Genomic DNA, 25,139 nt, shown 5'->3' on the forward strand with positions numbered 1-25,139 from the left:
TTTCAAATTTTATTTTGGTAGCTGCCAAATTTAGCAAATGGAAGAGATTCACTAAAAGCTTCTCAGATGTCTTTTTTAATACTATGGTTTTTCCTTTGTATAATTAATAGAAAATGGGGTTAATGAAGACTGGTATAGAGTCCCAGGGCTTGAAAAATTAACTTAGGAGGATTACCGAGATAGTGATTCTTAACCTTTATTCTCAAGCACATTTTTAAAAATAGAATGTTACACTCCCAAGAAAAAGAAAAAACTATAAAAGAGCTACTTGACCTTTTGTCAACAAAGTATTAATCTGTAGAAGAAAGAAAGACTTTCTTCTGTGGGATTTCTTGCATCTCAAGGGGCACTTGTGGACTGATTGAGGAATAAATGGTGGAAAACTGAGCGAATTGGGAGAGCTAAATATTAAGTAGAATTTAAAGGTCAGTATAGATTGGAGGCATGTGGAATATAGACTTTACTAGGGAGAATACTGTAGGTTCGCATCTCTTCTTTTTTTTTTTTTTTTTTTTTGAGACAGAGTCTTGCTCTGTCACCCAGGCTGGAGTGCAATGGCACACAATCTTGGCTCACTGCAACCTCCACCTCCTAGGTTCGAGCGATTCTCATGCCTCAGCCTCCCAAGTAGCTGGGATTACAGGCATGCACCACCATGCCCAGCGAATTTTTGTATTTTTAGGAGAGACAGGGTTTCGCCATGTTGGCCAGGCTGGCCATCATGTTGGATGAAGTGATCCACCCACTTCATCCTCTCAAAGTTCTGGGATAACAGGCATGGCTCGGCCAGCCGTTACCTTTTTATGCCAGCACGCTATTATAGTTCATTTGTATTTACAACAAACTATTTTAAGACAGTTTTACAGTTTGAATATTTTAATAAAAATGCATTTTATTCTATTTTATTAATTTTAATTTTTTTTTAGTGACAGGGTCTCACGCTGTCACCCCAGGTAGAGTTCAGTGGTATGATCATAGTTCACCACAGCCTTGAACTCCTTGGCTCAAGCAACCTTCCTGCCTTATCCTTCCAAGTAGCTCGGGCCACAGGCGTTTGTCAGCACACCTGGCTTTTTTTTTGTTTTTCTTGAGACAGAGTTTCCGGTTTTGTTGACCAGGCTGGAGTGCAATGGTGCAACCTTGGCTCACTGCAACCTCTGCCTCCCGGGTTCAGGCAATTCTCCTGCCTCAGCCTCCCAAGTAGCTGGGACTATAGGCATACACCACTACACCTTGCTAATTTTTTTTTGTATTTTTAGTAGAGACAGGGTTTCACCATGTTGGTCAGGCTGGTCTCGAACTCCTGACCTCAGGTGATCCACCCGCCTCAGCCTCCCAAAGTGCTAGGATTACAGGTGTGAGCTACCGTGCCTGGCCCTTTTTTTTTTTTTTCTTGGTAGAGATGAGGCCTCACTTTGCTTTGTTCCCCAGGCTGGTCTCAAACTCCTGGTTTCAAGCAGTCCTCCCACCTTGGCCTCCCAAGGTACTGGGATTACAGATGTGAGCCACTGCACCTAGCCAAAAATGCATTTTAAATTAATTTTTTAAAAGAGAATCATACTGTGTATTCAGAAAATAAAAGAAAACATACACTCAAACATTTACTTATGCATCAGATAATTCATAGGGGATAATAATTTTCTGTTTGTACTAAATGTGGGTAGGGTTTTCTTTACAAGTCATACTTCATTATATATCAGAAAATGAATGCTGGAGAGAAACTTTATGAATATGATGACTCGGAAGTCTTCCACCGAAAAGTTAGTGACGTGAACATACTAAATTCACACGTGAGAAAAAAATAATAATTCAAATCCCATCATACACTCAAAACACCATTTGGAGAACAAAGCCTGTAAGAACACTAGCTGGAAAACACTTCACCTGCAATTTATCAGAAAGTTTCTACCACAAGGAGACAACGTTAAGAGCAAATGTGGGAGTAGCTTCACACAGAAATCAGTTTTTAGTATTCTTCAGTATTTACACATGAGGGAAACTGTATTTCTTGAAAGTGAGAAAGCCTTTTCACAGAAGTCAGAACGAGTTTTAAATGACTCATACTACAGAGAAGCCCTGTGATTATTGTACATTATATATTGTATATGGAAAAATCTTTGTCCATGAGTCACACCTTACTGTATACCAGACAAGTAATTGATAAAAATATGTTTTGTAAGAATACATCATTTTATTAAATGCCATAACATTCAAGTAGAAAAGAAGCTCTATTTGATACATTGGAAAAGGTCTTCCTATAGAAGCAGATTTCATAATAAATATAATTCATTTTGTTTACTGATTTAACTTTAAGCCCATGTCTCAAACCAGTGGAGAAAAACAGACCATGAAACACTTGCCTTTCTTTTTATTAAAATAGTTACATACACACATATGTATAGATATATCACATGGCATAAATGTGACTTTATTCACTTTAGAGACTGTTTCAATCTGTTGCCCAGGCACCCAGGTGGGAGTCCAGTGGCACAATCCTGGCTCACTGCAGCCTCGACCCCAAGGCTCAAGTGATCCTCCTGCCTTAGCCTGTTGAGTAGCTGGGAGTACAGCCACACGCCACCACACCTGCTAATTTTTCTAGTTTTTGTAGAGATGAGGTCTTGCTGTGTTTCCCAGGTCAGTCTCAAACTCCTGGCCTCAAGCAGTCTTCCTGCCTAGCCTCCCAAAGTGCTGAGATTACCGGCGTGAGCCACCATGCCTGACCTAACTAACTTTTATAATGTATTTTATGTCTTCTTGATTTTTGTACTTCCATTCATAGCATTTCCAGGCACTCCAACAGTCTGTCAACAGATAATGCTAATCAACTTGATATTTTTCTCTATATTCACAATCACATACAGTCACATTAATATGTCATCTGTGTCATATATTAGTGTGTGTGACTTCATTGTCATACATAAGAGGGATTGTATACTCATTTTTGCACCTTTTACACTTAACGATTTTTAGCTAGCTGAAAAGACTCCATGGTGTGGACGTACCATAATATTTTGACCATACTGCCATTAGTTATTCACATTGTTTCATTAGGAGAAATAATCTTTTATAACTATACTTGAGAGATTATTGGACAAGGACGGTCATGCCCTTACCTACTGGAGATTATTTTTTTCTATAGCATCTGCTTGTAGGAGTGAGACTGATCAAATGGTATGTGTTATTTTATTTTAACAGATGTTGCCAAATTTCTTTGTCCCAAGACTAGCTTTTTATGTTTCCAGTACTAGTGTATAAATGTACCTCTTTCCCCCTACTAAAAGTAGCTGTTACTCTTTTTTTGTTTTTTGAGACCGAGTCTTGCTTTATCGCCAGACTGGAGTGCAGAGGTGCAATTTTGGCTCACTGCAACCTCTGCCTCCCGGGTTCAAGCGATTCTCGTGCCTCAGCTTCCCAAGTGGCTGGGATTACAAGCTCCTGCAACCACTTCCGGCTAATTTTTGTATTTTTAGTAGAGAGGATGTTGGCCAGGATGGTCTCAAACTCCTGACCTCAAATGATCCACCTGCCTTGGCCTCCCAAAGTGCTGGGATTACAGGCGTGAGCCACTGTGCCCAGCTATGGTTACTCTTTAACCTTGAGAAATTTTACAAGTTCCAAGTGATAACTAATTATAATTTGTATATTAATATGCCTCTAAATGTGTCTTGGCCATTTGAATTTACTATTCTATAAATTGCCTTTACAAAGCATTTGTTTATACATTTCTCTTTTTGGATTGTTTATCTTATTAACTTAAAACAGCTTTTTATGTTAAAGGGAGTAACTCTTTTTTTAAAAAACATCTATTCCTTGTCTCGACTTTGCATATGATATTATCCCATTCACATAATTTTATTTGCTACATGTTTATATGTGTATTCTTTTACAGTTTCTGAATTTTTAATCTTAAGACTTAAGCTTCACATATAATATTTTAAAGTGGTCTTCTGGATAGTTTGTGTATCTTTTGGGAAATTTTTGGAAAATGTTGCTTTGCTGAACCAGCATGCAATCCCCAAACTCCTCTCTCACGGCTTACTTTATCTGTTGTTGTTGTTGTTGTTGTTGTTTGTGAGACAGAGTCTCACTATGTCACCAGGCTGGAGTGCAGTGGCGCAATCTCGGCTCACTGCAACCTACGCCTCCCGGGTTGAAGTGATTCTCCTGCCTCAGCCTCCCAAGTAGCTGGGACTACAGGTGCCCGCCACCACGCCGGCTAATTTTTTGTATATTTAGTAGCGAAGAGGTTTCACCATGTTGGCCAGGATAGTCTCGATCTGTTGACCTTGTGATCTACCTGCCTCAGCCTCTCAAAGTGCTGAGATTATAGGCGTGAGCCACCGCGCCCGGTCTACTTTATCTTTTTTTTTAAATTTAACTTTTAAGTTCAGTGGTACATGTGCAGGTTTGTTACACAGGTAAACCCATATCATGGGTGCTTGTTGTACAGATTATTTCATCACCCAGAACCCATCAGTTATTTTTCCTGATCCTCTCCTTCCTCCCACTCTTCACTCTCCAATAGGCCCTGGTGTGTGTTGTTTCCCTGTTGTGTGTCCATGTGTTCTCATCACTTAGCTCCTATTCATAAGTGAGAACATGTGGTGTTTGGTTATAAGTGAGAATATGTGATATTTGGTTTTCTGTTCCTGCATTAGTTTGCTAAGGATAATGGCCGTCAGCTCCATCCATATCCCTGCAAAGGACATGATCTCATTCTCTTTAATGGCTGCATAGTAATCCATGATGTATATGTACCACATTTTCTTTATACAGTCTACTATTGATGAGCATTTAGGTTGATTCCATGTCTTTGCTATTGTGAATAGTGCTGTAACCTCATCACCTTCTGAAACTGGTAGTGGCCAAATGACCTGCCTCAGCCCAAGAGAAGCAAAACACTGGTAGATGTATTCTGGGAAAACCTTTATTTCCTAAGAAAAGAGACCGACTTAGCTCTTCCTGCCTTGTACATTATGCCACCAGCAGTGGTGATCTTTCAACCACCGGGGAAAGGCCAAAAGATTCACCAACACTGGTCCTGATGTTATTGACTCAAAAGTAGCAGCAACTTAACTACAGACTTTAGCTGTGTGATAAAAATAAACATGTTTGGCATAAACCATTCTATTTTATGTCTTTCTTATTGCACCCAAAACCATACCTAAACTTACTCAGGCAATGAAATTTATAAAATAATCCATCCTTTTCCTACTAAAATGAAAATATTTTAAAACATTAGTAAACTGAATACCTCACATAAACCCGAGTAAGGTAAAGAGATAAGAGCAAAATTATGTAAGATTTGTGATGAGTGAAAGGAGACATGGATATTGAATCAATTCGTAGGATCAGAAGAGAATACTACAGTAAATGGGTGATTTCCTAGTAAGATACAACTGATCAAAATTAATAAAATTAAAAAAACATAAAATAAGTTAAAAATATCGTTTTCAGAGTCATCATTTAAAATTTACCAGGACTATAGGAAAATATTTTTAAGGTAGTGTCCTTTCCTCAGGCATCCCACGTCCGCCAATTCCTCCTCCCTGGCCGCCGCATCCTTGGCTGGCGTCAGAAAACTGGCTACAAACTTCCTAGTACATGAGAAGATCTGGTTGGACAAGTTCAAACATGACGATGCAGAAAGGAGATTCTACGAGCAGATGAATGGGCCTGTGGCCGGTGCCTCCGGCCAGGAGAACTGCGCCAGCGTGATCCTCCGTGACACTGCGAGAGCCAGAGAGAACATCCCGAAATCCCTGGCCGGAAACTCAGGCCCCGAGGCCTCCAGCGGCCCCTGCGCAGACCACAGCGAGCTCGTCGTCCGGATCTCCAGTCTGAAAGTGAAGAACCAGAGCCTGCGCGGCGTGGTACAGGAGCTGCAGCAGATCATCTCCAAGCTGCAGGCGCGGCTGAACGTGCTGGGAAAGAGCTCGCCTGGCCACCGGGCCACAGCCCCGCAGACCCAGCACCTGTCTTCCATGCGCCAAGTGGAGCCCCCGGCCAAGAAGCCAGCCACACCAGCAGGGGATGACGAGGATGATGCCATTGACATGTTTGGCAGCGACAATGAGGAGGGGGACAAGAAGGCGGCACAGCTGCGGGAGGAGCGGCTGCAGCAGTACGTGGAGAGGAAGGCCAAGAAGCCTACACGGGTGGCCAAGTCCTCCATCCTGCTGGATGTCAAGCCTTGGGATGATAAGACGGGCATGGCTGGAGGCCTGTGTGCGCTCCATCCAGCTGGACGGGCTGGTCTGGGGGGCCTCCAAGTTGGTGCCCGTGGGCTACGGTATCTGGAAGCTACAGATTCAGTGTGTGGTGGAGGACAAGGTGGGGACAGACTTGCTGGAGGATGAGATCACGTGCAAAGTGTCGATATCACAGCTTTCAACAAGATCTGAAGCCTGAGTGTGTGTGTGTGCGCGCGTGAGGCCCAGCCACGATTAAAGACTGAGACAGGCAAAAAAAAAAAAAAAAAAAAAAAAAAAAAAAAAAAAGATTTTTAAGGTAGTACACATAAATAATGAACTATAAAAGACAGAAATCATAATTTGTAATTTTCAAAATTAAAAACTCTTGTCCTTTGAAAGCACTTAAGGCGAGAAGGAAAGACTCAGAAGGGGAAGAAACAGTTGCAATAAATTTCTGACAAAAGATTTGTTTCCTGAAAATGTAAAGAAATGTATAACCGAATTGTAAAAGGACAACTTAATAAAAATGACAATATACTTCAACAGAGATAATTCATAAAATAAGGTATGAAATGGTCAATAAGGCCAAGAAAGGATTTCAACATAAGCCACCAGGGAAATACAAATCAAAACCATAATGAGATACTTCTACACACTCATTAAAATTACTGAAATTAAAATGATTGACAGGACCAAGTGTGGGAAGATGTTGAGCAACTGGAGCTCATGTGTGGCAGGTAGGGATGTAAAACGGCACAAAGACTTTGGAAAATACTTTGGCAAATTTTTAAAAAGTTAAACACATAGCTATCATACAACCCAACCATTCTACTCCAGTATTGAACCCAAGTGAAATGAAAACTTATGTCCAAACAAAGACTTGTACATGAATGTTGACAAGACCTTTATTCACAATAGCCTCAAACTGGAAACAACCTACATGTTTATCATCAAGTGAATAGACATAATGTGGTGTATCCATAACTAGAAAACTACTCAGCAATAAAAAGGAACAGACTAATGATAAATGTAACAACATGGATGAATTTCAGTCATTTTGAGTAAAAGATGCCAGACATGAAAGAGTGTTATGTACCATATGGTTGTATTTATATAAAATTCTAGAAATACAAACTAACAGTGAAGTAACAAAATTCGGATTAGCAGTTGCCTGAAGCTAGGGCCAGAGACAGGGATGGCCAGCAAAGAGGTACAAGGAATCTTTTTGAGTTGATAAAAATGTTCTGTATTTTTATTGTGTTGGTAGTTTCATGGGTGCACACACTGTTAAAATGAACACTAAATAGGTACAATTATTGTATGTAAATAATATCTTGCTAAAGTTGATTTTTTAAAATACAGAAGATAAGCAGATAGATCCATATCTGAATGTAGTTCATATTTAAAGATCAGATCATTTTATTAATTGAAATCATTTCAAGTTATAGAGAAATATATACCAATATTTTATTTCTTGTAATTGCTTCATTGCAACTTTAAAATACATCATTACTCTTAGACCATCATAGTAAGTACAGGAAGAAAAAAACAAGAAATTATTGACTCGGGTCATTTATCACCACAGATGCAAAAATTCTAAATAACATTGTGGTGAATACAATATTTAAGTATATTTGAAAAATTAGTAATGATTTTAATTCTAAAATTCGAAAGTGATAGACTATCAAGAAATTGAGGTTGGCCAGGCGCGGTGGCTCACACCTGTAATCCCAGCACTTTGGGAGGCCGAGGCGGGCGGATCATGAGGTCAAGAGATTGAGACCATCCTGGCTAACACAGTGAAACCCCGTCTCTACTAAGGATACAAAAAATTAGCCGGGCGTGGTGGCAGACACCTGTAGTCCCAGCTACTCGGGAGGCTGAGGCAGGAGAATGGCATGAATCTGAGAAGCGGAGCTTGCAGTGAGCCAAGATTGTGCCACTGCACTCCAGCCTGGGCGACAGAGCAAGACTCCATCTCAAAAAAAAAAAAAAAAAAAAAAACAATAAATTGAAATAATTTACTACTGTAAATTAAAAGAGAAGGTAATATATTTATATCAGTAATTACTGAAAGGTATTTTATTAATTCAGCATTCTTAATAAAATAGGCATGGTAGAAAACTACTTAAATATTATTTAAATGCAACAGCAAAATTTTTGAATTTTTTTAAATTGATGAATGACATTTGCACATATTTATGGGGAACATGTGATACTTTGTTACATACATAGAATGTATAATGATAAAGTCAGGGTATTTATGGAGTCCCTCACCTTGAATATTTATCATTTCTATGTATCGGGAACATATTAATACATGTTCTCTTCCAACAATTTTGAAATATACAATAAATTGTTGTTAAATATAGTCGCTCTACTCTGCCATTGAACATTAGAACTTATTCCTTCTAACTATATGTTTGCACTCATTAAACAATCTCCCTTCATACCTCCCCCAACCTGCACACCCTTCACATTCTCTAGTATCTCTAATTCACCCTCTACTTCATGAGATCAACTTTTTTAGCTCCTACATATGAGTGAGTATATGTGATATTTGTCTTTCTGTGTCTGACTTATTTTACTTAACATAATGACCTGTAGTTGCATTCATGTTGCTGCAAATGGCATGATTTCATTCTTTCTTATGGCCAAATAGTATTTCGTGGTAAATATATACATTTTATTTATCCATTTATCCATTGATGGACACTTAGGTTGACTCCATATCTTTGCTACTGTGAGTAGTGCTACAATAAACATGAGGATGCAGGCATCCTTTTGATACGCTGATTTCTTTTCCTTTGAATAAAACGCCATTAGTGAAACTGCAGGATGAGGGAGTCTGTCTTGCAGACCCTGACCCAATGACAGATGAATAAAGTACACTGACACACAGATATTCTGCTTTGCTACTTCAGCCTAACGTCCAGGCCACTTAGTCGCAGCCATGGCCTTTATCAGTTAGCAAGACTTGCATTTATTCAGTAAAGATTAATTGACAAAGGTCGTGAGTAAACACCACTAGAGGGTAAATGACATTGTGGACTTCCTGAATAGAAAGCAATTAAGCACCCTCAGTAGATCAAAGGTCAGTCTTAGGACCACATGAGTAAACAAGCTAGTTAGGTAAACTACTCTACCTTCCTTTGTACCCACTTTAAGCTATTTACTCAAGGTATGGATTAGGTTGCCTTCAGTCATAACCTTATCCTGAGACTTCTACAGAAACCTTCAGGCCTTCCAAGAAGGTTTGTGGCTTATAATTTTCCCCACTGTCCTGATTAAACCCCTACAGCAGGACCGAATGTTAATTCTATTTTAGTTTACTATAGAAATCATGTTGTTTTCCTTAGTAGCTGTACTAATTTACACTGCCACCAACAGTATAAAGAGTTTCTTTTTCTCCACATCCTTGCCACATCTGCTATTTTTGTCTTTTTATTAATAGCCATTCTGGGGTAAGGTATTTTATCTTATTAGCTTTTTGAAGTTTGTATTTCCCTGATGGCTACTGGTGTTGAGCTTTTTTTTTTTTTTTTTTTTTTTTTTTTTTTTTTTTTGAGATGGAGTCTCACTCTATCCACCCAGGCTGGGAGTGCAGTGGCATGATCTCAGCTCACTTGCAACCTCTGCTCCCTGGAGTTCAAGCGATTCTCCTGCCTCAGCCTCCTGAGTAGCTGGAATTACAGGCATGCACCACCACACCCGGCTAATTTTAGTATTTTTAGTAGAGATGGGGTTTCACCAGGTTGGCTAGGCTGATTTCAAACTCCTGACCTCATGTGATTCGCCTGCCTTGGCCTCCCAAAGTGCTGGGATTACAGGCATGAGCCACCACACATGGAACTTTTTTTTTTTTGAGGTGCAGCTTCGCTCTTGTTGCCCAGGTTGGGGGGCAATGGCACAATCTCAGCTCACCACAACCTCCCCATCCTGGGTTCAAGTGATTCTCCTGCCTCAGCCTCCCTAGTAGCTGGGATTGCAGGCATGCACCACCATGCCTGGCTAATTTTTTATTTTTAGTAGAGACGGGGTTTCTCCATGTTGGTCAGGCTGATCTTAAATTCCCAACCTCAGGTGATCCGCCCACCTCGGCCTCCCAAAGTGCTGGGATTACAGGTGTGAGCCACCACACCTGGCCTGAGCATTTTTGTTTCCTGTACTTTGAGGTCTTTGCCATTAAGTATTTGCCTAGGCCAAAATGTCCTGAAGTTTTTCTCCTGCGTTTTTTCTAGTAGTTTTACAGTTTCAGTTCTTAGACTCCCTTAAGTCTTTAATCCATTTTGATTTGATTTTTGTGTATGGTGAGAGATAGCAGCTAGTTTCATTCTTCTCCATATAGTTATTCAGTTTTTGCAGCACCGTTTATTGAAGATACTCTCCTTTCCCCCATGTATGTTCTTGGAGCCTTTCTTGAAAATGAGTTGGCTCTGAATATGAGGATTTATTTCTGGGTTCTCTATTCTATTCCACTGATCTTTTTGTCTGCTTTTATATCAATACCACGCTATTTTGGATACTCTAGCATTGTAATATGTTTTGAAGGTAAGTAGTGTGATGCCTCCAGCTTTGTTCTTTTTGCGCAAAATTGCTTTGGCTATTTGGGCTCTTTATTGGTTCCATACAAATTTTAGTAATTTTCCTATTTTAGTGAAAAAAAATACATTAGTATTTTTATAGAAATGGCATTGAATTTGTAGATTGCTTTGGGCAGTACAGTCATTGTAATAATATTAGTTCTTCCAATCCATGAGCATGGGATGTTTTTCCATTTGTTTGTGTCCTCTTCAATTTATTTTATCGGTGTCTTGTAGTTTTCCTTGTAGAGTCTTTAACCTCATTAGTTAAACTTATTCCTAGGTATTTTGTTTTTTGTATCTATTTGAAATGGGATTGCCTTCTTTATTTATTTCTGATCTATTTCATTGTTGGTGTATAGAAAGGCAACTGGTTTTTGTATGTTAATTTTATATCCTGCAACTTTACTAAATTTACTGATGTGATATAAGAGATTTTTGGTGGAGTCTTTAGATTTTTCTAAATATAAGATCATATCATCTGCAAAAAAGGACAATTTGACTTCCTCATTTATTTTCAGTAACAGCAGATGTAAGCAGGTGGCTGGGGGATACATGTGTCAGCTCTAGGTGGTGGCTGCAGGTGGGGTAGCCAGCAGGGCACTTGTAAATCTGTGGTGATCCTGCTGCTTGTGGGTGTCAGGATTGCTGCTCGTAGCTTGCACTTCAGCTCTGATAGCAGTAGCCAGCAGTGGTAATGGCTCTAGACATGGGAGGTCAATAGATCTCTGGAGATGTGAAAATGCAGGGACTGTTGGACTCCAGAGCAGGATGCAGTCTGGTGATGGCTGGACTCTCAAAATGGCTCCTTAGAGCTCAGGAGATACATGCAATGCAGCGTGGGCTCCCTCTCCGGAGCAATGCCATCGCACAGTCTCCAGGCAGCTCCCTATGTAAGTCTTAGGGCCCACGAGGGTCGAGGGGCTCTCCTGTGGCTAGAATTGCAGGAGTTTGTGGTGGGAGTGTAGACCAATGGGGGTCTCTTACTTACCTTTTTCCCACATTGTGGAGTCTCTTTGAAGTTCCCAGCCAACCGTAGCCAAGCAGGCTGCCTGTCTTCCCCTCTCGTTCCTTGCCTGAGGTGTTTCCTGTTACTTCTCTGTTGAATTCCAGTGTTCTTTTTTAGATTATCTATTTGAAGTGTGATTACGCACTATTTTATTAAGGAAGTGAATCTGCTGAATTTTATGCCTGTTTTGCTTGATTCAGTTACCAATGTGGATTATTTCTTTCCAATGGGAAGCTATTTGAGTGCACATAATTACTACACCACATTTCTTATGTGGCCTCAGGCAATTTTCATCAGGAACAGCATTAAGCTAGTGAAGAGATAACAGTGTTCTTTTCATTGCCTTCCTCTGGGTAAACCGATTTGCACGTGACTAAATGGTTTTCACTGGTTTCTCTATACAGACACTTTTCTACAAATTATGCATGATGCTAGGTATAGTCCAAAACCAGACAAAAGCAGCAGGCTATAATTTGTTCACTCATAATTTGCATTTCACTGCATAAAGTGATTTCAACTGCATCAATATTTTTTCATTCAGAGTGAACAACTAGATTCTCAAAGTTGAAATGCCTGAGCCCCTGACTCCAAGGAAATTTAACACCATTTCTTCAAGTTTCAATATTTTGACTTTTTTTGTCCTTAAGTCTTAAATAGCAACTTGATATGCTACAAAATAAGCGTTTGAAATGTATACCCACCAAAAACATACTGAAAGTATCTGAATTATGTCCAGTCTTTCTCCTCCACCCCTCATTTTCTATACCAAGGTAGCAACGTAAGGTGAGACTTTAAAGAACAAAAGAAATTGGACCAAGAAGAAAAGAAAAGGAAGCTGAATGCTCGAGTTTACTGTTTGTAAACCACATGTTACCCTAATTTGGTATTTGGCAAAAGCACATCGAAAGCCCATTTCATTTGGCTTTTTCCTTCCCTTGGTGCGTGGATAAGTCCACTTCCACCCGCAGGCTTTCTGTGTGTGTGTGCACGTGTGTGCACATGTGCTGGAACTTTGGCTTTTTTCTCTCTTTTGACTGATTTTTCTCTTCCTACTCTATTCATAACTTTTACTTCTTACAATTTTTAGTTCAGACACTAACAGAATAAGAAATCCTTGAAGATCTCTTAACTCAACCTTTTCATTTTGAAGATGAAAATATTGAATATTATTGACATGCCTGACTCAGTGAGAAATTTTCTTGATTTTTTTTCTAAAAGGCCAGTATCTGAAATGCTGCTCTGAATAGTACATTTCTCCCCTCATTGATTTACGAAGCTCCCTTTATCAAATATCCTAGTCTGTTTTAAAACTCTCCATCATGTTTTAATAAATTATCTATCTATCCTTGTTCCTTATCATACTGTTTTAACAATAACATTTTAATCACAGGAATCTTTTCCTCCAGTCTTATCTGTGCAATTTATGCTTGCTGTTTACCTGGTGGTATATTTTCAAGTCAATTTTTCAAGTAGTGAAAAAATGTCCAATTGAAATTATTATTGGAATCAAAATTACACATGTTTTTTTAAAGAAATTCAATATGGTCAGGCACGGTGGTGCATGCCTGTAATCCCAGCACTTTGGGAGGCTGAGGCAGACGATCACTTGAGGTCAGAAGTTCAAGACCAGCCTGCCCAACATGGTGAAACCCCGTCTCCACTAAAAATACAAAAATTAAGGCTTGGTGATGCATACCTGTAAACTCAGCTACTAGGGAAGTTAAGGTAGGAGAATTGCTTGAGCCCAGGAGGCAGAGTTTGCAGTGAGCAGAGATCATGCCACTGCACTCCAGCCTGGGTGACAGAGCGAGACTCCAGCTTAAAAAAAAAAAATCAATCTTTGCCATGTTTAGTTAGTTAGTGCTGAACTCTGGGGAAGGCAGACTCACATTTCCTCAAGGTTTTCTATTTGTCCCAGATGAACTCAGTGTCAAATATGAAAAGGTATCTTTCCAAGGGCTGTTAAGAGAGTCTCATTTACTGTGTAAACAAGGACACAAGGCATCAAAGCCAGAATGCCATTATTCCTTGGCTTCTGAATGTTGGAGTGGAACTGCTTGCCCCGTGATTACTATTAGCATTAAAATATTGGTTGGATTGTCCCATGGACATCAGAGTTTACAGCAAAGAGTGATTTTTCCAGAAGAGGAGCTGCAACAGTATTTGAGTTCGGCTTCTACCTTCTTAATTTTCTGAGGTTCCCTCATGGAAGACCCCAGTGATTGGCAGAGTGGGTAGGATTTAGAAGGCTTTTTCAGGTCTCCGATTAGTCTGATTTTTTTTTTTCCAGCTCCCTCAGAGATTTATTTTGAAGTGTCCCTGCCATGACTTTTCTGACTGCCTGTGTGACTTTCAAACCTGCCCACCAAGTGTTTAGGGGTGAGTCATTTCCCCACAGGTAGGAGGGTAAGAAGAGTCTCCAGCCCCCACGAGGAGGGTCAAGAGAGCAAACACGAGAGAGGACTTGGTCCTTACCAGAGGTGGCCTCCAGAAAAGTGAGGTGTTCCAGTGATCATTCCCTGACCAATGACTTCCTGAGCTAGCTATTTTCTCCAGTAAACGAAGTCTACATGAGATATCATAGGAAATGAGTTTTAGATTTTCTTCCAGCAAACATTTCTTTTATTGTTTTCCAGGAACATTTGCATTGTTTTACCCTAATCTCATCTGTTCACTATTTGTGATTTTTTTTCAAGCCTCAGTTCACCTTTTTTTTTTTTTGAATGGAGTCTCATTCTGCAGCCCAGGCTGGAGTGCAGTGTTGTGATCTCGGCTCACTGCAAACTCCGCCTCCCGGGTTCAAGCGATTGACCTGCCTCAGCCTCCTGAGAAGCTGGGATTACACCCGGCTAATTTTTGTATTTTTAGTAGAGACTGGGTTCCACCATGTTGGCCATGCTGGTCTCGAATTCCTGACCTTGTGATCCGCCCAACTCGGCCTCCCAAAGTGTTGGGATTATAGGCATGAGCCACCATGCCCGGCCCACCATTTTTTCATGTCCCCTTCTAGTCCTTTGAGATAATGCTTTCAGAATTTTGCCATTCTGCTGTGAGACCTGTTGTCTATTTGCATGAGAATAATTCCATGTGGAGGAGGTGACGGCCCAGTTGTTTGATTTGGAGAAGCCCATGACTGCTCATTCTTCTGAGGCCCTGCCTGCACCAGGTGTATGGAATACCTTCATGTGACATGTACAGCTCTTCCAGCTGAGCATAAAAGCAGGCACCTCACCCTTTTATCAAATAATCGACTCAGAACTTTAATCAAGACAGATACAAGTATCTTAAGACCTGAATTTATTTTCTTTAATTTATTAGGTGTTGTGTTTTGTTTTGTGTACTAATTGCAATGTATAATTAAGGAACAGCGTAGGGTTGGCTAACATAGAAGGTGGTTAAACTCTCGTGCAGAATACCCTCTCAGTAAACTTTTAAAGGGCATGGGTTGTTGTTGAGCGATATAGAGAAAAGTCCTGACCTTTAATTCCTATTACTGCTTCTCATCTCTTGCTCTTATTTACTGTTTTGGGCTCTTCATGAAAGGGATTTTTTTCTAGTCCTCCCCAACTCTTGCTCATGGATAATTCAATAGTAGTTAAGTCCGAAATGTCTTAAATGAGAAAAGTTTATTCCTATTTAGATTTCTAATTACTCCACAGAATTTGAATTCCACATAATTTGAGATTGCTTTAAGAGTTCACTAATATCCAGTGCTGGAGTGCTCTCTCATCACTAGTTATAGGGCACTAAATGTCAAATGTTCATCTGGTAATTTATGTTCTTATTTCACAACTTTCCTTAATTGCTTTTTACATAAATCTGAGAAATGGTGATTAAAGTATTGCAGGCTTTGGCACATATCATCAGCTTGTAATATCTTCTGACGTTAAGTGCTTGGCTAACAGACCTACATCTGCATAGAGGTCTATGATAAATTTAAATTTTTCCAATCTCTTGATTTTTAAAGATTTCTTGGTGAATATTGGCGCTTAGCTACAGGATATTTTAGCAACACTTTGTCCAATCATGCTCTCCCAATCCGATGGGGCTTTGATTTGAATTTAATCTTATTATAGCGTCTTGCAACTTATTCAAGTCTACTTTTATTGGTGTCTGTAAAGGTTTATGGTTTATGTCATGAAAGCTCCTGTATTTTTTTTCTTTTGGATTTTTAGTTACTGTACTATTGGAAATGGGATTCACCACCAGCAGCATCTTGGTTTTTTAACCTGGCTTTGCTGTGACCAGCATCTAGTTATAGACATACAATAACGTATAAAAACCACGACCTGTTTCTATGTTTGAAACTTCTGTTTAAGCAATCAGCAAGCCAGAAAGTACCATGACTACTATTTGCTAAGAATCCTGTGCTAGGAGCAATGCCCAACATTTAAAACTTCCCTAAGGACACACTGAATCGAGGCTTAAGATCCCTGTTATCTTGCCCCAAGACCCCAAGAGCCATTGTCACATATGTGGGTCCTCCTGGAAAAGCAACCCAGGAAGGCAGTGAAAACCTGTCCAGTGGTTCCAGCCTGCCACTGACCATGACAGAGCTGCTTTCACCTTTACAGATCCCATGTGGTTACCCTAAACATGCAACTAGGAAACCATATGAATTCCTTGCTCACCAGGTACTTCATGCATGATCAGAACAGTCCAGCCGGCCAACTTGCTGCCCCTCCAACACAGGGAGAGAGAAATGAACAGAAATCTAGGCAAGAATCCTTGGCCATTCTCTTCTTTGGCTGGAGCCATGACAATATTGATAGTTTTGCTATAGCCATCAGGAAGGAGAAAAATTGCTTTAGCTTGTCCCCAAGTCGTAGCATGGAAAATAAAATAATTTTGAACCACAGAGGAGTGGACCAATTCAGGTCCTCACAATCTTTTACAGGTCAACATTTTCTCAAGAGGGAGACTCCTTCACTCATTTTTTTTTTTTTTTTTTTTTTTTGAGATGGTGTCTCACTCTGTCACCCAAGCTGGAGTGCAGTGGAATGATCTTAGCTAACTGCAACCTCTGCCTTCTGAGTTCAAGCGATTCTCCTGCCTCAGCTTCCTGAGTAGCTGGAATTACAGGCATGGGCCACCACACTGGGCGAATTTTTTTGTATTTTTGGTAGAGACGGGGTTTCACCATGTTGACCAGGCTGGTCTCAAACTCCTGACCTCAAGTGATCTGCCTGCCTTCGTCTCCCAAAGTGCTGGGATTACAGGCATGAGCCACCGTGCCCAGCCCCTTCACTCATTCTTGAAATAAGACTATGGATTTCAGAATGGTCAGGCTCCTTCAGCAGTGTGAGAACTAGGCCTACGGGATGTCACTAGTCTCTTATTCTTCTGACTGGAACTATGAATGAGCCTGATGTTCTCATCAACCCCACAGCAAGTTCCACATAGATTTAGCTAGCAGGAAGAGCCATTGTATTCTGAAGGGGCTGGTCCAGTTTGCAAGTGTTTCCAAGCTTTCCAAAATTATCCTGTTTTACACTTATTACAGAAAACACTTCAAATGTTATTTATATATTGTTTTCTATTTCTGCAAATTTTCATACATACAGAAGCTTTTTAACACTGTTGACTAGTACCTGCACTCACGGATTTTATTCGTAACTGTGTTTTTTAGTGACAAGTTTCCATCTCTTAACAAGGACCTCAAAGGAGGCAGAAAGAACCACTCCCCACTGACCTGAGGGACAAAAGGGAAAGAGAGAGAGAGAGAGAGGGAGGGAAATGACTCACAAAAAGCATGCTGGTGTCTCTTCACAACTATGTCTAAGCTCAACCATGTGGCTTTGCCTTTTTTTCTCGTAACAGTTTCTTTCACAGAGCAGAAGTTTTAATTTCGATTAAGTCCAGCTTACCTATTTTCTCCCCTCATGGATTATGCTTTCAATGTAGCATCAAAAACTCATCGTCAAATCAAATCCAAAATCATGTAAATTTTCCCCTATGTTATCTTCTGGAAGTTTTTTACTGTTATGTTTTACATTTAGATCTATGACCCATTTTGAGTTCAGTTTGTGAAGGGTGTAAGGTCTTTGTCTAGATCCTTTTTTTTTTTTCATTTGCATGTGATATCCAGTTGTTCCACCACCATTTGTTAAAAAGACTGTACCTTTGGGCCAGGCACAGTGGCTCACACTTGCAATCCCAGCACTTTGGGAGGCCGAGGCGGGTTGATCACCTGAGGTCATGAGTTTAAGACAAGCCTGGCCAACAAGGTGAAACCCTATGTCTACTAAAAATACAAAAATTAGCCAGACATGGTGGCAGGAACCTGTAATTCCAGCTACTCAGGAGGCTGAGGCAGGAGAATTGTTCAAACCTGGAAGGTAGAGGTTGTAGTAACCTGAGACCATGCCATTGCACTACGGCCTAGGCAATAAGAGCAAAACTACATCTAAAAAAAAAAGAAAAGGAAAAAGAAAAAAAAGACTGTCCCTTTATCCATTGAACTGCGTTTCTTCTTTGTCAAAAATCAGGTGACTAGGCCAGGCGTGGTGACTCACACCTGTAATCCCAGCAGTTTGGGTGGCTGAGGCAGGTGTATCCCGAGGTCAAGAGATCAAGACCATCCTGGCCAACATGGTGAAACCCCATCTCTACTAAAAATGCAAAAATTAGCTGGGCATGGTGGTGCATGCCTGTAATCCCAGCTACTCAAGAGGCTGAGATAGGAGAATTGCTTGAACCAGGGAGGCAGAGATTGCAGTGAGCCAAGATCATGCCACTGCACTCCAGCCTGGTGATAGACTGAGACTCTGTCTCAAAAAAAAAAAAAGAAAATAAAATAAAAAGAAAAAGTACATAATGTGCCTGGAAACAAAATGAGCACAAATAAATGTTAGTGCCTGCCCCTCATGGTAACGATATTTTTGGTGTGACAAATACTGGGGTGATTATGGGGACATTAGAGCAGTCTCCTTGAAGTCAAGGCTATTCTGGAATACTGGGGTCTCTGCAAACCCTTTCTGCTTTCTCCTCTCTCTGCTCTCAAGCTCTCTCTACAACACGAATAGCTTGATTTCTTTTACGTGCATAATTTCAAAATGTATTTCATTTCTCTACCTGCTCTGTTTGTTAGAGCCTTTTGCAAATGTAATCAACTTAAAAGAGGTCTGGCATGTGCCATCCTGGGCTGTATCCCATACAAATAACTTTCTTTGTGAAACTGTGAGCACCTCCAATCACCTGAATCTTATTCTTATGATCATCCTTTTAAACGCCCTGGCTGTGCTGCTGAAAATTGCAGCTCTGAAAGACATACTCAAAATCCCTGCCCAAGAAAACAGTGCATCATTGGGCTTGCACAAAATAAAATCTTTGGGTGCTGAACCCTTGCACTTAATATTCCTCAACAGCTGGCTGAAGGGAACACACCCAGAGGTAATTTGCGTTTACCTCCTGAATAAACTTTCTAATCAAAAGTACTTTGGAATGAAGCATGTTGAAATACGCTGCATTTGCAGTGGGTGGGGTTGATTTATTCATCTTCCCATGCAGTGTATGTTGCTTATGCAGTGCTTTATGGCAATCACAGGTTTGACTGTTCTATTTTTCTCTAACCAATGCTCTAGTGGGCTGCTTGCTTTTTATTATTACAGTGCTCAGAGCTGCAGGGTTGACTGTTTCTATGATTGCTGTCTTGGGGATTAGAATGGCTTTTCTTTTGGTTATTAGTATTGCAGAAGAAACCAATTATCAAATATGAAGTAATCTTGTGGTGATCTTCTCAAATGCCAACCTCATGAAGACCTCAACTAGGAGGTCATTCCTAACACCACATGCAGATTTCCTCAACCTTTACCACTCAGAGGACCCATGACTCACACAACAGAGCATTGACTCATATGGGAGTGTGCTCTAAAGGCAGATTCACACGCCCCACCCAGGGCGACTGAAGTACAAGGTACATTTTACAGGATCTGCAGCTGCTTTGTGCACATTAATGCCCGAGTGGCACCATCCTCAGCCACCCTGGGGTTTGGGAGTCTTTTGAGGCATTACTCCAGGGCTTCCACAAACAGGATCCCATTCAATACAGCAACCTAGCGGCAGCTGCTATCCTCATCTCACATGGTGGGAAAAGAAGGCTCAGCAAACCCATGTGAATGGTGGAGTTTGTTGGGAACAGGCCACCCAAAATCTGGCCATTAACTGGCCCCAAACTGGCCATAAACAAAATCCCTGCAACACTGTGACATGTTCATGATGGCCATAATGCCCATGCTGGAAGGTTGTGGGTTTACTGGAATGAGGGCAAGGGACACCTGACCCACGCAGGGTGGAAAACCGCTTAAAGGTGTTCTTAAACCACAAACAATAGCATGAGCACTCTGTGCCTTAAGGACATGTTCCTCCTACAGATAACTAGCCAGAGCCTATTGCTTTATTTCAGCCCATCCCTTGGTTTCCCATAAGGGATACTTTTAGTTAATCTAATATCTAAAGAAACAATGCTAATGACTGACTTGCTGTTAATAAATATGTGGGTAAATCTCTGTTCGGAGCTCTCAGCTCTGAAGGCTGTGAGACCCCTGATTTCCCACTTCACACCTCTATATTTCTGTGTATGTGTCTTTAATTCCTCTAGCACTGCTGGGTTGGGGTCTCCCCGACTGAGCTGGTCTCAGCAAGTGGCGCCAAAATGTGGGTCTCAAATCCAGGTAGAAGGGTTGCCATAGTGACAGTTGGAGAACTTGGAACTAAGCTGGAGGACACCCGAGTACTCTTAAAGCAATCCCTGTGTTGAGTAAGAGGGGGAGTTTGGAAGCATCAGGGTAACAATGGGACAAGTGTGGGTTCTGGTTTGTTCCACCTTGGAACTTTTTCACACTAATGATGAGGGGTAAGGAGAGTATAACAAAATAACAGAAGAGGTTACAGAGCAGGTTTATTTGCCAGCTAAAGCTAAAGCAGCAAAGGAGGGAGAGGTTCATCCCTACCCTTCTGCACCCCCTCATTATTATTTTGAAAAAAAAAAAGAGTGGCCTGACCCTCCAGATCTTTCTTTTCTGCAGGACACTGGGGAAAAGTAGTGGCCCCAGTGACTGTTCAAGCAGTGCCTCAAGTGACTGCTCTCAGTTCTATTCAGGCAGGAATTCAGCAAGCTAGACACGAGGGTGATTTAGAGGCTTGGCAGTTCACTGTTAGAATACACCCCCCAGATCAACAGGGACATGTTATAGCTACATTTGAGCCTTTTCCTTTTAAATTACTCAAAGAATTTAAACAAGCTATTAATCAGTATGGACAAGATTCTCCTTTTGTAATGGGACTGTTAAAGAATGTTGCTGTTTCCAGTTGGATGATTCCTACTGACTGGGATGCTCCTACTTGAGCTTGTCTAACTCCTGCTCGGTTTTTACAATTTAAAACTTGGTGGGCAGATGAAGCTTCCATTCAGGCTGCTTGCAATACCCAGGTCCAACCTCAAATTAATATAACTGCAAACCAACTTTTGGGGGTTGGTGGCTGGGCTGGTTTAGATGCACAAGTGGTCATGCAGGATGATGCCATAGAACAGCTTAGAGGAGTGTGCATTAGAGCTTGGGAAAAAATCACTTCATGTGGAGAACAATATCCTTCCTTTAGTGCTATAAATCAGAGACCAAAAGAACCATACATGGATTTTATAGCTCGGTTACAGGAGTCTCTTAAAAAGGTGATTGCAGATTCGGCTGCTCAGGATATAGTATTGCAGTTATTAGCTTTCAACAATGCTAATCCTGATTGCCAGGCTGCTCTGCAACCTATCAGAGGGAAAGCACATTTAGTTGATTATATCAAGGCCTGTGATGGTATTGGAGATAATCTGCATAAGGCTACTCTGCTAGCACAGGCAATGGCAGGACTGAGAGTGGATAAAGGAAATACTCCATTACCTGGAGCTTGTTTTAACTGTGGGAAGCATGGTCATACTAAAAAAGAGTGTAGAAAAAAATCAGTGAGTCAGGCCGCCAGATAGGGAAGAAAAGAAAACTGCTGAGTCCGAAATATGTCCAATTTGTAAAAAAGGAAAACACTGGGCTAATCAGTGTCACTCTAAGTTTGATCAAGGTGGGGACCCAATTTCAGGAAATGCCATGAGGGATGTGTCCCAGGTCCCATTCCAAACAGGGGCATTTCCAGCTCAGACCATTCCCTCACCCCTGTACAATGTCTGTCCCCTGCCACAGTCAGTAGTGCCACATCAGATTTATGCCGTGCAAAAACTGTGAGTCTTCTGCCTGGGGAACCTCCACGAAAGGTCCCAACAGGAGTCTGTGGACCCTTGCCAGTAGGGACGATAGGATTACTTTTAAGAAGGTCTAATTTAACTTTAAAAGAGGTACAAATACATACAGGAGTCATTGATTCAGATTATAATGGGGAAATTCGAATTGTTGTATCTACTTCTGTTCCCTGGAAGGCAGAGCCAGGAGAGCACATAGCACAGCTCCTGATTGTGCCATTATGTGGGAATGGGAAAAAGTGAAATTAAATGAACAGGAGGATTTGGAAGCACAAATAAACAAGGCAAAGCAGCTTATCGGGTAAGTCAAACTACTGATAAATGTCCTACCTGTGAAATAACTATTCAGGGAAAGAAATTTAAAGGTTTGGTAGATATAGGAGCAGACATTTAGATCATTTCTCTATAGCACTAACCTTCTGCATGGCCAATTCAACCTGCTCAATTTAACATAGCTGGAGTTGGTAAAGCCCCTGAAGTATATCAAAGTAGCTATATTTTGCATTGTGAAGGGCCTGATAGACAACCTGGGGCTCTTCAACCAATTATAACTTCTGTATCTATGAATTTATGGGGGAGAGATTTATTACAACAGTGGGGAGTACAAGTTCTAATTCCAGAACAATTATATAGCCCTCAAAGTCAACATATAATGCATGAAATGGGGTATGTCCCTGGTATAGGACTAGAAAAAAATTTGCAAGCTTTGAAAGAACTGCCTCAAGCAGAAAGACAAAGTTCCTGCCAAAGATTAGAATATCATTTTTGATGGTGGCCATTGTTAAGCCTCCAGAACCTATACCTTTAAAATGGTTAACAGATAAGCCAATTTGGATAGAACAATGGCCACTAAGTAAAGAGAAACTGGAGGCTTTAGAGAAATTATTTCCTGAACAATTAGAAAATGGGCACATAGCTCCAACGTTTTCCCCTTGGAATTCTCCAGTTTTCGTAATTAAGAAAAAAGTCAGGTAAATGGATAATGTTAACTGACTTAAAAGCCATCAATTCAGTTATAGAACCTATGGGAGCATTACAGCCAGGATTGCCTTCTCCTGCTATAATTCCAAAAAATTGGCCTTTAATAGTCATAGATTTAAAAGATTGTTTCTTTACTATCTCCTTAGTTGAGCAAGACTGTGAATGGTTTGCATTTACAATTCCTGTGGTAAACAACCTGCAGTCTGCTAAGCGTTTTCATTGTTTTACAGATGGGTCTAGTAATGGTAAAGCTTCTTATTCTGCTTCGAAAAGTAAAGTTTTCCAGATGCCCTATACTTCAGCTCAAAAAGCAGAGCTTGTAGCTGTAATTGAGGTATTGACTGCTTTTGATATGCCTTTTAATGTGATTTCTGATTCTTCATATGTGGTTCATTCCACACAGTTAATTTAAAATGCTCAGTTACTATTTCATACAGATAAATAACTAATGACAAAAACAAAAAAGGGGGAGAATAGGGATTATGGGACAGCCCATACACAACTGAATCTAGCATTATTAACTTTAAATTTTTTGAGCCTGCCCAAAGGCCAGATGTTATCAGCAGCTGAACAGCATCTACAGAAACCAGCTGCAAAGACAGAAGCAGAACAACTGGGTTGGTGGAGAGATCCGATAACAAAAAGTTGGGAAATAGGTAAAATAATAACTTGGAGTAGAGGCTATGCTTGTGTTTCTCCAGGCCAAAATCAACAACCAATTTGGATATCATCAAGACACCTGAAACCTTGTTATGAGCCAGATGCTGAGGAAGAGATTCCAGGAGGATCCCAAGGACCCCCTGGTTGAAGCCATGTTGAGACTGATGCTGAGGAGGACCCCAACTGCCACGACCAACACCCATTGAACACAGCCACCCACCTGGGGTCAGATCAAGAAGCTATCACAGATGGCGGAAGAAAACCTGAGGAAAGTGGGACAACCAGTCACAATGAGTAATTGAATGGTAGCTATGATAGCGGTGATCACCACTGCCGTGAGTATTCCTTCAACAAGGGCTGGCACAGAGAGCAATGATACTCGTTGGGCATATTTATCAATCTTGACTGGTAATAATGCCTGGATGTAATCACTCTATGACACAGTTACACATGTTTTCCGATCTCGGTATGTACTATAACAAATCTGCTCCTATAATTGAGGCATACCACCCTCAAAAACCTATTTGTAAACAAAATTGAACCTGGCCAGAAAGAATGAACATATTTGTTTAGGAGGATTGCATTGCAGAACAGGCAGAGGTGCTGCACAATGATTCCTATGGAATCATTAATTGATCCCTTAAGGGGATGGTTAGCTTGAATTGCACCTCTCAGTCTGCATGCCATGGCCACACTATGTTCAGATGATCTGAACAAAACGGTCAGATGGTAGAAATGATAAGAAGTACGGCAAGAGTTCCTATTATCTGGAACTACGGAGCTATAGTGGCACCTCAACCTCAAATGATATGGCCCGCTCTAGAAGCTAAACACAAGGATTTGTAGAAACTATTAATAGTTCTTAATAAGATCAAAATTCGGGAAAGAATAAAAAAGCATCTAGAAAGACACTCTACAAACTTGTTTTTGGATATTGCAAAATTAAAAGAACAAATATTTAAAGCATCCCAGGCACACCTGACTTTAATGCCAGGAACTGGAGTGCTTAAAAGAGCTGCAGACAGATTAGCAGCTAGTAACCCAGTAAAATGGATAAACACACTTGGAAGTTCTGTGATTTCAATGATGATTGTGCTTTTAATCTGTGTTGTCTTTGTATAGTCTGCAGATGCAGATCCTGACTCCTGCGAGAAGTAGCTCACCATGACAAAGCTGCCTTTGCTTTTATCACTTTGAAAATCAAAGAAGAGGGAGGAGTTCATTGGCTTTGGTCAAAGACTAGGATCACCTATAAAAGGCGGACCCCTTGCCGCTGGGTTAACATGGTTCCATTGTGACATGTTTTCAGAATCCTGCACATTGCCATTATGGAGGGTTGCTGTGTCTATCACTGCGAGAATTTGGTTACCATCTTTCTCCCCAACCATACTAGAACCCTATGAGCCCCAGGGTTCAGACTCCAGGGTGGCTGAGAACCCTAGCCGTACGGGGTGGAAGCACTGCCTCTG

At 40.8% G+C, this 25,139-nt stretch overlaps 1 pseudogene across 1 annotated transcript; it reads left to right on the forward strand.

The window, feature by feature from the left end:
- The first annotated feature begins 1,703 nt into the window (after positions 1–1,703).
- On the forward strand, positions 1,704–6,503 carry LOC116272514 (annotated as a pseudogene). The gene is made up of 2 exons (XR_004181182.1): positions 1,704–1,790; positions 5,511–6,503. The product of XR_004181182.1 is annotated as an elongation factor 1-delta-like (transcript).
- The last annotated feature ends 18,636 nt before the right edge of the window (positions 6,504–25,139 follow it).

Source organism: Papio anubis, unplaced genomic scaffold, assembly GCF_008728515.1.
Source record: "Papio anubis isolate 15944 unplaced genomic scaffold, Panubis1.0 scaffold119, whole genome shotgun sequence".
NCBI classification, from domain to species: domain Eukaryota; kingdom Metazoa; phylum Chordata; class Mammalia; order Primates; family Cercopithecidae; genus Papio; species Papio anubis.